Raw genomic sequence first — 11093 nt, 5'->3', positions numbered from 1 at the left:
GCTGTCGTAAATAAATTAAGAAGGCAGTTTGGTCTAAGGCAGTGGTTCCAAACCTTTTTTTGGCCATGACCCACCTAAGCATCTCTGAAATCCTGACACACACACCCCGACATGTAATTCTTATTATTCAAAAAGTGAACTTCTCTTCACATGGAGGAAGGCTAAAAGGCCATTAACTGTTAATAACTCATTCTCGAATTGCCCTCCTTAAAAATCAAATTGCCCCCCTTTGGGAAGTGTGACCCACGTTGGGAACCACGGGTCTGAGGTAAATTAAGAGCTGTGAGGGCGGGGAATGTGAATGTGAAACGTTTTCTTCTTATTATTTGTTACGTTTCAACAAGGTGGCTCACGTGTTGTTTTTTATTGCTTAAAAAAACAAACCCACGGTAAGGACAAAATAAAATATGGGCCAGGCAGGTCCGAAGTAAAAGATGAGGGAAAGGGGGGGGGGGGTTGAAATATCTAAGGCAACCTTTCTTAATCTTCGCACCCTCAAGATAATTTGGACTAGAAACTCGCATCTGATCCAGCTACATCTGCAGGGGAAGGTTGGGGAAGATTAATTTCTAAAGTGTTATCCTGCGCAGGGATAGCAGCTCTTTCTCTTCAGCGGAGGGGCATGCAGCACTGATAAAAAAAATCTTCAGTTGGGCATATCTGAGGTAAATCAAAAGGGGATGAGGTGGGGAGGAATATAAATTAGATGTAATGGTACCAAAAACACATGAAGGTGATAAGTGAGTAGCTACTTTCCTTTAGCAAGGATTCCTTTAGAAGTTGGGATTGTGGGAGAGGGGGGAAGAAATAAAACAAAGCAGGTGTTGCCTGTGTGCATATGGGTAATGCTATATATGCATTATGCCTTGAGTATTGATGTGTGAATAAATAAACAATACATTAACAACTAATATAAATAATCAAACAAAGCAAACAAATAATGCTAAATAAATGAATGAATGGTGCTGGGAGAAAGGGGATTATTCCAAGTTGACTATTCCATTAGAAGGGAGTGTTTGAAGCAGGGCATGCTGTGGGTAAGAAATTAAAGTATGTTGCCTTTGACAAAGCAACATGCAATGCTCCAACTAAAATTGTAGAAGAGAAGCAATTACAACTGCTTCAGGGAAATAAAAGGGCAAGTGTGACTCTGAATCTTTTTACGCACATTTAGCGTTCAGTTGTAAGTATGTGAAGCAGGACCCAACTTTCTTTTCTTTTAAAGATACCATGTTGCATCATCTTTCTACCACATGGACACTGTCACATTTGCTGACTAATCCCACAATTAGGATGTGAGAAACTTCCTGATAAATTAGACTGAGCCATGCCATTGTTCTACTAGCCAAGGACTGCCTAATTTGGCAGCAGCTATCCAAGGTAAGGCAAGTGAAAATATCTGTATACTGTATTATTTAAAGTAGTTGAATGTGGTACCATATCATCCAAGTTTAAATTGTTTACGTTTGGCCCTATTTTGCTACTTGAGATTCCCCAGCCTGTTTGAAAGCAGCAAATTACTAAACATGGGAAACTTTTCTGAAATAAAAAGGTATTGAGAAAAGATCTAAACAGAAAATGAAAGGGAGCTAGTAAATCTTTATGAAGGCTTTCCACTATTTTGGCATCACCACTGAAAAAGCTTTTTAAATTGTTAGCTGAAATTGTTTTTAATTTGTTGCGTTGCTTTAAAATCTGTATTTACTCATTTTTTTTAATTTTAAATGTAAACTGTAATATGATAAAATTCAAAAATACATTTTACTTTATCTTACAACAAATAATTTTGCATTAGGTCACTGAAAGCAATCCCAGAGACAACAGTGTCAATGTTCAGTCACAGGAAACAAAGGAAACAGGATTTCAATGACACATTTGGAGCCCAGATGTTTAGGCGCATGAAATAGATAAAAGTTCAGGAAACTGTTTTCTAGGCTGAGTAAAATATGCATGCAGCAGCATAGTACTTTCATAAGTGGGCATTTCAGTGTACCTAAATGAGCAGCTAGATTGAATGGATATTGTGAAAGGAATAGTGAAGAAAATGGAAATAATATGCAAGATAATAGAAAAAAGTGAAGGTGAAGCCAAGTTTGTTGTTTGATGTTTGTGTCTCATCCCAAGGTGAGATATGTTAGCAATTTCCTCAGATTTTCTGGAGGCAAAATGCTTTATGCAAACCATTTCCAAATAGTTCCTTCGCTGTGTCACCACTGTTCTAAGCATGACTCTAGCCTATTTTATCTATTCCATCTTTAACTATATTCATCAATGCTACATCTGCATTGACAGAGTGCCCCACCATTATATCTGAAGCTTTGTGCAGCTGTATCTGTCATCTAGTGTTGTGCAGGCATAGTGGGGCTTCCAATATATCACATTACCTCTCATCTAGTGTAACAAGTATAGGACTGCATCCATAGTGCATCAAATGAGCATGTGGATTGGCTGTTAATATAAATACATTTGTATTACCATTTTTGGTCCAAGACATAACCTTGATGCAACCTATGTAATTCTATGTATTGTGTTCATTCCTACAACTCAGACGTAGTTGTTACAACTGCTTCAGAGCAGAAAAATAACAACTGCCCACAGAGCAACTGAGTTCTCCCATTCCCTTCAGAACTTTAAACTAAATCCTGAGAGTGATGGAGACGATATTACAGATGACAGGGAAGCACCTGATACTGGGGATAATAGTTTCATTGATGCACAGGAAACTGAGGCAGTGCTACAGAAACCTGATAAATGGCAAGAAACTACAAGAAGGAAACAGCTGGAGGGAATGACTCATGGTTTCAGTTGTTTCTACCAATGCACAGAGTATGGGAAACAAGCAGGACAAATTTGAGCTCTCAATAAAGTATGGCAAATATGACCTAATAGGCATTACTGGAATGTAGAAATGGTAAGGTATATATCAGAACAAACAGACCAAACAGGAAGGGAGGAGGAGTAGCATTATATGTAAAGAATGTGTACACTTGTGAAGAGATCCACGACTTGGAGCATGGAAGGCAGATTGTGGGTGTATGGGTAACATTTGTAGGAGAAGGAAACTACACTAGCCTTACTGTGGGTGTCTGCTATAAACCTCCAAGCCAGACTGAAGCCTTCCTGGAGCAGATTACCTAGCATTCAAAAAGGAGAGATATAGTAGTTTGGGAGACTTCAACTACCCCATATCTGTTGGAACACAAACTATGCCAAGAATTCCTCCATTGCCTCACTGACAATTTCATTTCCCAAAAGGTGGAAGAAGCGACAAGGGAATAATCTATCTTGGACCCGGTTCTCACCAAGGGGAGAACTAACTGATAAAGTGGAAGTACTAGGAATCTTGGGAGGAAGTAATCATGTGCTACTGGGTTTCATTATACAAGGGCAGGGGAAAGCTGAGTACAGTCAGACATTGTCATGGACTGGCTGGATGCAGAGAAGTAATGGGAGGCACTAGCTGGCGAACTCCCAAGGGAACCTCCAGGCAAAGAAAGCTCAGAGCCAGGGGATTGGTGGTTGGACAACAATGAGAAGAGAAGACTGGGAGGATGAGGTGTCAGAAGCTGAAGAGGTAACGGTTTAGTGAACAGGAGGAGGCTCTGGCAGAGTGCAGTTGTGACTTCTGATGTAGAAGCAAAGGGGAGGTCAAAAGGCTGACTGGAGGCAGGCTGCTGAATAAGCCAGAGTATCTCCCCTTCCTGCTGTGACCACCCCCCCTCTCCCAAAACACACAGAGAAATGAAGAGGGCAAAGCAAAGAGAGGCAAGATGCCAGAGCCTTAGGCTGCTGGGGAAGGAACCAGGGGAGGAACCTTAGAAATACCTACTGGGAAGAGTTGCTGTGATCACTACGCCTGCACTGTTTTAGTTTCTTTCAATAAAGAGTTAACTTCACTGACACCAGTGGTTTTTTTATTGCTGATCTCTGACTCTGGCTCATGACAGCTATGTACTCTGGAGATATGATAGCCATCTTCAAATAGTTGAAGGGCTGTCACATGGAAGATGAAGCAAGCTTGTTTTCTCCTGCTCCAGAGGCTAGGATCCCAACCAATGACTTCAAGTTAAAAGAAAGGAGATTCCAACTAAACATCAGGAATAACTTTTTTATGGTAAAAGCTGTTCAACAGTAGAATGGACTCCCTCGGAAGGTGGTGGACATTCGTTGCAGGTTTTTAAGCAGAAGTTGGATAGCCATCTATTATCGATGCTTTAGCATTGCAGGGGGTTGGACTAGATGACTTTCCAGATCCCTTTCAACTCTACAGTTCTATGATTCTATGATGTAGTATAATTTCTTTCCAGACATAATTACCCTCTCCATTTCCACAGTCTCACTTTACACAAATGAAAGTCACTGGCAGATGCAGGGAAGTGCTCAAGATAACTGTCAGGAAACAGGACATTGTTTACAAAGTGGGAGCAGGATAATTCAGCACATTTTCTGAGGAAGTCCCGGCTTCTAAGGTGCATTTCTACCCTAAGAGTGTTTATGTTATCAATGCAAGCACAACAGTTCTTAGTGGTTTTTAATCTGGTGGTACATACCTATTTTTGCATGTCACTAACCAAGAACTAGAGTGAAAGATGAAGGCTTTATCATCATGATCATAAATGGCTCCTGCCAGTCCAATGGTATACCCAGTGTGGGTCTAACATGGCATTGGCAGTGCTACTAATTCAGTGCAGACTCTGAAAGCATGATTCAGATTGTGTGGATCTATTGTGAATCAGTGCACCTCTGGATTGTTGTTGGAAAAAGTGAGTGGGTTTTTGCTGGAACCTTAGACTGCCTGTGTGGGTGTGTGAAGACAAATACCTGTAGAACCAATAATTTTATCCTGACAGACTCAGGGGGAGACCCATGTATGGCACCTTGAGCTCCTTGGAGAAAAGATGGAATATGAATATAATAATAAAGAATGATTTCTATTATTACATTTATACCTCACTTTTCTTCCAAATAGCTTAAGTTGGCGTACATGGTTCTCCCCCTCTCCATTTTATCATCACAACAACTCTATGGAGTAGAGTAGGCTGAGATATGGTGACTGGCCCAAGGTCACCCAGTGAACATCATTGGTAAATGGAGATTTGAGCCCTGCAGTAAACATGCATTTCCTGAGATAGCTTGCATTTGCTGAGAAGGCATAGGGTAGGAATAGATGAGTGGGCTCGTAGTTTTGCATAGCAAGGGATATATACTGTACCTTTCTCCTTGTCTGACTTTTTGGTAACCGTAAACATGATGCAGTAAAGATTTTGAAGGCAAAAGTTAATTAGCTTTTTCCATTCTGTGCAATACTATACCTGAGATTGGTGCATCATATTGAATTCCAAGGAGCCAGGAGAATTACAGGAAAAATCCAGGGTGTCTGAAAATTTGACATTCATGCCTAGACATGTTATCATGTCTTCTGTTTTGTGTAGGGTTCAGGGCCGGCCCACCCATGAGGCAAGTTGAGGGGACCACTTTAAAAGGCAAGATCTACAGGGGCAGCAAATTCAGGCTCCAAATAATTCATTGCTCGCTGCTGCTGCCAATGCCGCAGGCTTCTTGGAAGCCAGATCTGTCTCCTCCTCCTCAGCCTCTTGGCAAGTAGGAGTTGTTGCTGGTCTCTTCCCACCCTTGGGAAATGACCCTCAGATCCAGGGTTACTACAGAAATTTTAGGTGACCTAGCAGAAGCAAACTATAGAACCAAAGCAACATGGGACTGCGCACACTTGATCCCTCATGAACTTGAAGATCAAGAAGTAGGGCGTGTTCCGAGTGCAGTCTTTCTGTAAGACGAGATCGCTTTCTGTTGTAGCACAAGAATTATGGGACATTTCACTTTAAAGGGCCTGCCAAGCACTGTCTTTATCCAAGTTTTGATAACAGGTGGCATCATTGTACTATTAATTTAGTCCAAACAAATTTTGTCCAAATCTCTTGTCTGTGGAGCCAGCTTTATTGATAGCCAGCTAGAGCTGAGTCAAGAGTGTGAGACAAAGAGCTTTATTTCAAGTGAGTTTGTTAGTATAGAGGCAAATGAGCCATCAAAAACCCCAGTTAGCATATCTGTATCCTTCCTGCCTTCTTGCTATGCTATCTTGGCCCCCCCATCTCCTTAGATTAAGACAGTAGAAGAACATTCTTTACATAATATATATTTACTTAGTTCAAGGGCCAAACTAGTAATTACAGCATCATGACCAACTAGGATAATTTCAAGACATGCAAATTGGAGATCAGGAGGCAGGGAAAAGTAACTGAACACACACATTCTCTCCATCCCACTTTCCCCTTTAATTTTTTTTCAAGACCTGATAACACTCTGCCAAATAAATTATTAGGCATCTTGCACACACTTTTATTTTCTAAATACCTTAATTCTCTGCCAGCGTTGGAAATTCAGTTTCATTGTATTAAACGAGATTGCTTTTATTGAAGGATTATCTTGTTCTGAATGGAAATGGAATTTTTCACACCATAAAAATGTTGTGAGCCATACATTACCAATGTATTTGAAGTATTTGAAGAGTTGGGTGGTTTCAGGAATATGGTTCTTCAACTCAAACTTAGTCTCTTTCCTGTTTTGAGAGGAAGCTGGTGGCAGTTCTATCAATGTCATTAAATAGTCTCTTTACTGTTTATACAGTACAGTTCTATGTACGTTTGCCCAGTAAGTCCTACTGTATTCCACTGAACTACTCCCAGGAAAGTGTGCATAGCATAGCTTTGCAGCAGCAGTGTTCTTTGCTGCTTCAAACCTGTACACACCTCATAGGCATAGAGTTGGAAGGGAGGAGATAGATAACATCCTATGGTCAGAACTCTGGTTTCTGACTGGGGTGGGGGGATTACCCATGTACTGTAATGGTTTTAAAATTCTGAGTTCAGATGGGCTTTTTTTGCTGTTTGTATGATGTTCTGTTTCATGGCTTTTTATCATTTGTACTTCCTGTTTTTTTTAAAAAACAAACCAGAAAATAGTCAAGAAATAATAATAAAAAATGCCTGCCCTACTTTCAGAAGGAAAGGGGCGGGGACGGGACACACCACTGCATAGTGACAGCACAAAATCTAATCACAATATTAGGAATTGGTCATTTAACAGTTCTAACTAAGCCTCTTTTGCTATTTTGGAAATGCAAACATTATGGGTGGTAATCAATGCTAGTCCTACAATGCTAGTCCCGCCTAGAGCAGATCCACTGAAGTTAATGGACATGACTAACTTAACTTAATCAATTTCAATGGGTCTGAGCAAGACTCAACTGAACACAACTCTAAGCGATGTTTCAAATCTTCCTGGAATTGTCTCCCCCTTCCAGAACCTTTGGTGGAAACCAGCTATTTTCCTCTTCAAAATGACAGCTATTGCAGGACCTAGTTTGCTAGCTATGCCGCAACGAGCTTCTTTGCTGTCAACAGTACAGGTTGATTTACAGTAGCAGACTTGGAGAATCTGATTACCGAAAGTAGATGAGCAAAAAGATAAGAGCTGCAGGGTTTAAAAAGGTATTTGTCTCATTATCCTAGTGACACTGAGCAGACTTTTCTCTTCAGGGAGGTCTGTAGCAAGGACCAGGCTTCTATGCTGAGCAGAGGTTATCTGAGGTAGAAGCGTAATCTCTTAAATCTGTAGATAAATTACATGCCAGAAATTAAATTTTACAGAACAAGGTAACTGCTGACCCATAAAGGAGTAGAAGGATGATTGGTTCCCCAAAACAGAGACTGTTATCCTAAGTCCAGTTATGCTGAAGCACTTAATTTGAGTTGGTTTGTGTGCATTAGGACTAATGGCTTGATCCAGAGAAGTTATTTCATCTGGAGCAGCACAAACAGTGTTTTGTGCTGTTTCAACTGAAGCAACACCATGTATATTGTGGAACAGAGCCATGCAGCTCTACAGTACCTGTCATTAAAACTCATGATCTTGATCCAGCTGAAGTTAAGCAGTTTCAAGCCTTATTCATTTCAATAGATGAAATTTCAGCAGGTGCTTAATGCTGCAATTGAAACAACAAGAACAACAAGAGCAATAATAACAATAATTATATTTATATGCCACCCATCTGTCTGGGCTGCACCAGCCACTCTGGACGGCTCCCAACAAAATATTAAAAACAGAAGAGAAAAAAATCAAATGAATGAAACTTAAAAACAATTTTTAAAAATATAAAAGGGAATAAATCTGTTTAAAAGAAACAAAACACACTTCATTATTTTAATCACTGTCAGCTATCTATATATTTATGTTGCTAATAGTCAGATTTAAATATCAGTTAACATTCCCAAATTATATATTGAGGGGGAAAGTGTTCTTTTAAGAATTAAAGGTTGGTTATCCTCAGTCCTATCACTTCCATATGCAGACATGTCGGTTCATTCTGGGTTATGTATTTTTTTCTTCTGACGTGGACTTGGTTTGGGCTCTCTCTGTGTGTTTTGGAAATGTGCCGGCTTTGGAATCATGTCACAGCTGCTGTGCTTTTCCCTTCACAGAGGAAGCTAGCTAAATTATTTGCATAGACAGTCCCTTAATTTATCTTGTCTTGGTAGCTGCATTTGTCTCAGATAAGAAGTAGCATCTAATGGAAGCTGATTCAGATAGTGCCTTTTATTATGCACACACAAATTTCAAGGCATACATTAAAATGTAAAGCATGCATGGATATGGCTCTATGCTGCACGTGTGCATTTAGTGTTACTGTTGAGTAATAAATTAAAAGTAGTCCTAAGACATTGACCACTGAAAAGACAAGCTGCTTTTTAAAGCAAGCCAAACTTTTCTCTTTGTGCATGGCTGTGAATAAAACATCAAAGCCCCAGTTGCAGCTTTCCTGTGCATACAGCCCTTTCTTGAAAAATAGGTAATTCTTTTATTAGGATTAGTTATTAGAACCAGTTATTAGAATGTTGGATTCAAACTTGTGTCAAATAAATCCCTCGGGCAAACAAACAAACAAACAAACAAACAAATGCAGTCTTTCATGTCTACACAGATTTCCTGGCCTCAAGACAGAAAACAAAAGCTGAAGCAGACAGCTCACTTATAAATATTGGGGGGGGGAGGGAATTTAATCATAAATTTGAGTTACAGTTTACAAAAGGTTTTCCCTCCTTTTCAAATTTACTGCAGCTCTTGTGCATCATAGATTCAGGGCCCAAGGTAAATGATTCCAAGGGTGATGTTTAACTGCCCCTTGTCACAGTGGCGTAGCGTGGGGGGTGCAGGGGGGGCCGGCCGCACCGGGCGCAACATCTGGGGGGGGCGCGCTCGCACTCGCAGCTCTCTGCCCCTACTAAAATCCACGGATTAGGGGGCGCAAATTACTTGCCTTGCCCCGGGTGCTGACAACCCACGCTACGCCACTGCCTTGTCATATTTTATGGAGAAATGTCTGGTGAATTGGAGCAGTTGCTGTAAGCCTAGGGCCCACAGATGCCAGCTGAGGCTCCCTGTGTCTCCCTTTTAAAAAAAGCACCTCTTGGAGTTGGGCTCACTTCAAAGCAAAGTGCTGACCTCCAACCACCAGCATGCTAATATCTCCAGAATGCTCTTGGCCCCGTTTGGGCTCAGAGGTATTTCATAGTGGACACTTGCAGACAGCACCCAGCTGTCCAGAAAAAGAGAGAGAAAATGAACACACTCTTGCTGCTGCCTAATAAGTGGAGCAGTGGGAGTAACTGGGAGAGTAGGAAGTGAGGAAGGGGGTTGGGAAGAGGACAGCCACAGCAATGCTGTCAGTGTTATGTGATCTCATCTAGCTGCCCTGCTTAACTGCTGCGTAACCACAGTCTGCACAAGCTGCAGCCTCTGAACCATCTTCAAGGGCAGCCCAACATAGAGTGCATTGAATAATCCATTCATAACATTATTACAGCATTGATAACTGAGGGTAGGCTATCCCTGTCCAGGAACAGTCACAGATGACAAACAAACTTGTTTCTACCAAGGCCACCAGTGCCTCTAGCGACAGCTTTGAATTGAGGATAGCCCTAAGCTATTTAGCCGTTCCTTCAGCCCCTTCCAGAACAGGCCATCTCCCTAATTCCTGAACTCAAAGAGTCTCCTATCCATAGTGTCTCTATCTTATCAGAATTCAGCCTCAGTTTATTGGATCACCACTGCCTCCAGGCATCTGTCAAACACTTGCACAGACTTCCCTGATTCAGATGGAATGAAGAGATCTTAGTTGTTACCCACATACTGATGACACCCCACATCTCTGGATGACAGTTCCCTGCAGCTTCACATAGATGTTGAACAGCAAGAGGGGGGGAGACTAAAACTATGTGGGACCCTGCAGCATAAACTCCAAGGAAACCAGCAGGTGTCCCCAAATGCTACTTTCTGCAGATAGGAGTGGAACCACTGTAACACACAGGTGCAAACTTCCAATCTGCAGAAACACTCCAGAAGGACACTGTTGGCAAATACCTCCAAGATATAAAGAAGAATTAACAGGGCAACATTCCCAGATAAATGTAATCATTTAAAGCCACTAAGGCTGTTTCAGTGCATACCCAGGCCTGAAGCCAGACTGAAAGGAGTCCATGTAGTCCTCTTCATCCAGACATGTCCTGCCACATCCATTTCTTAGGCAAGGGTGTTTGACTGGGCATTAGTTGTCTAATAACTCAAGGTCCAGGGAGGGCCTTTTCAGGAGGAGTCATGCTGACTGCTCTGAAGAACAGAGTGGTATGATTCTCCCCTGTAACAAGGCTTTAATCACTCTATGGACCCACTCAGTTCCTCTTTGCTAGATCTTACCAGCCATGTTGGGCAAGGGTCAAGAGAGCATGTGATTTGCCTAACCCCTGAAAACATTTGGTCTACATCCTGCTTGGCAGGGGGTTGGACTCGATGGCCCTTGTGGTCTCTTCCAACTCTATGATTCTATGATCCTCATGCTGCAATAATTGATCCCACAAATCTCATTCAGACAGTTGTCTAATTACCTCTTCAGTTCTGCAACAACCATGGTGTCAAGTTATATTGAACTCAAAGTGCTTCACAAATGTATCACAGCACCGAGTGGTGAACTGTTGCTACTTGAAGGCTAGATTTGAGTAGTCCACTCACCACTCAAGAAA

The 11093-nt window shown here is 41.4% G+C and overlaps 1 long non-coding RNA gene across 1 annotated transcript; it reads left to right on the top strand.

Annotated features, from left to right (window-relative positions):
- LOC308473278 lies at positions 1 to 3900 on the top strand. Its single transcript, XR_013984003.1, has 3 exons — positions 1 to 665; positions 1226 to 1380; positions 1796 to 3900. It is a non-coding gene; the product is annotated as an uncharacterized lncRNA (long non-coding RNA).
- The last annotated feature ends 7193 nt before the right edge of the window (positions 3901 to 11093 follow it).

Source organism: Podarcis pityusensis, assembly GCF_964106645.2.
Source record: "Podarcis pityusensis genome assembly, chromosome: 3".
Taxonomy (NCBI): Eukaryota; Metazoa; Chordata; class Lepidosauria; order Squamata; family Lacertidae; genus Podarcis; species Podarcis pityusensis.
The sequence above is the reverse complement of the archived record's forward strand: the minus strand, read 5'-3'. Positions and strand labels throughout refer to the sequence as shown.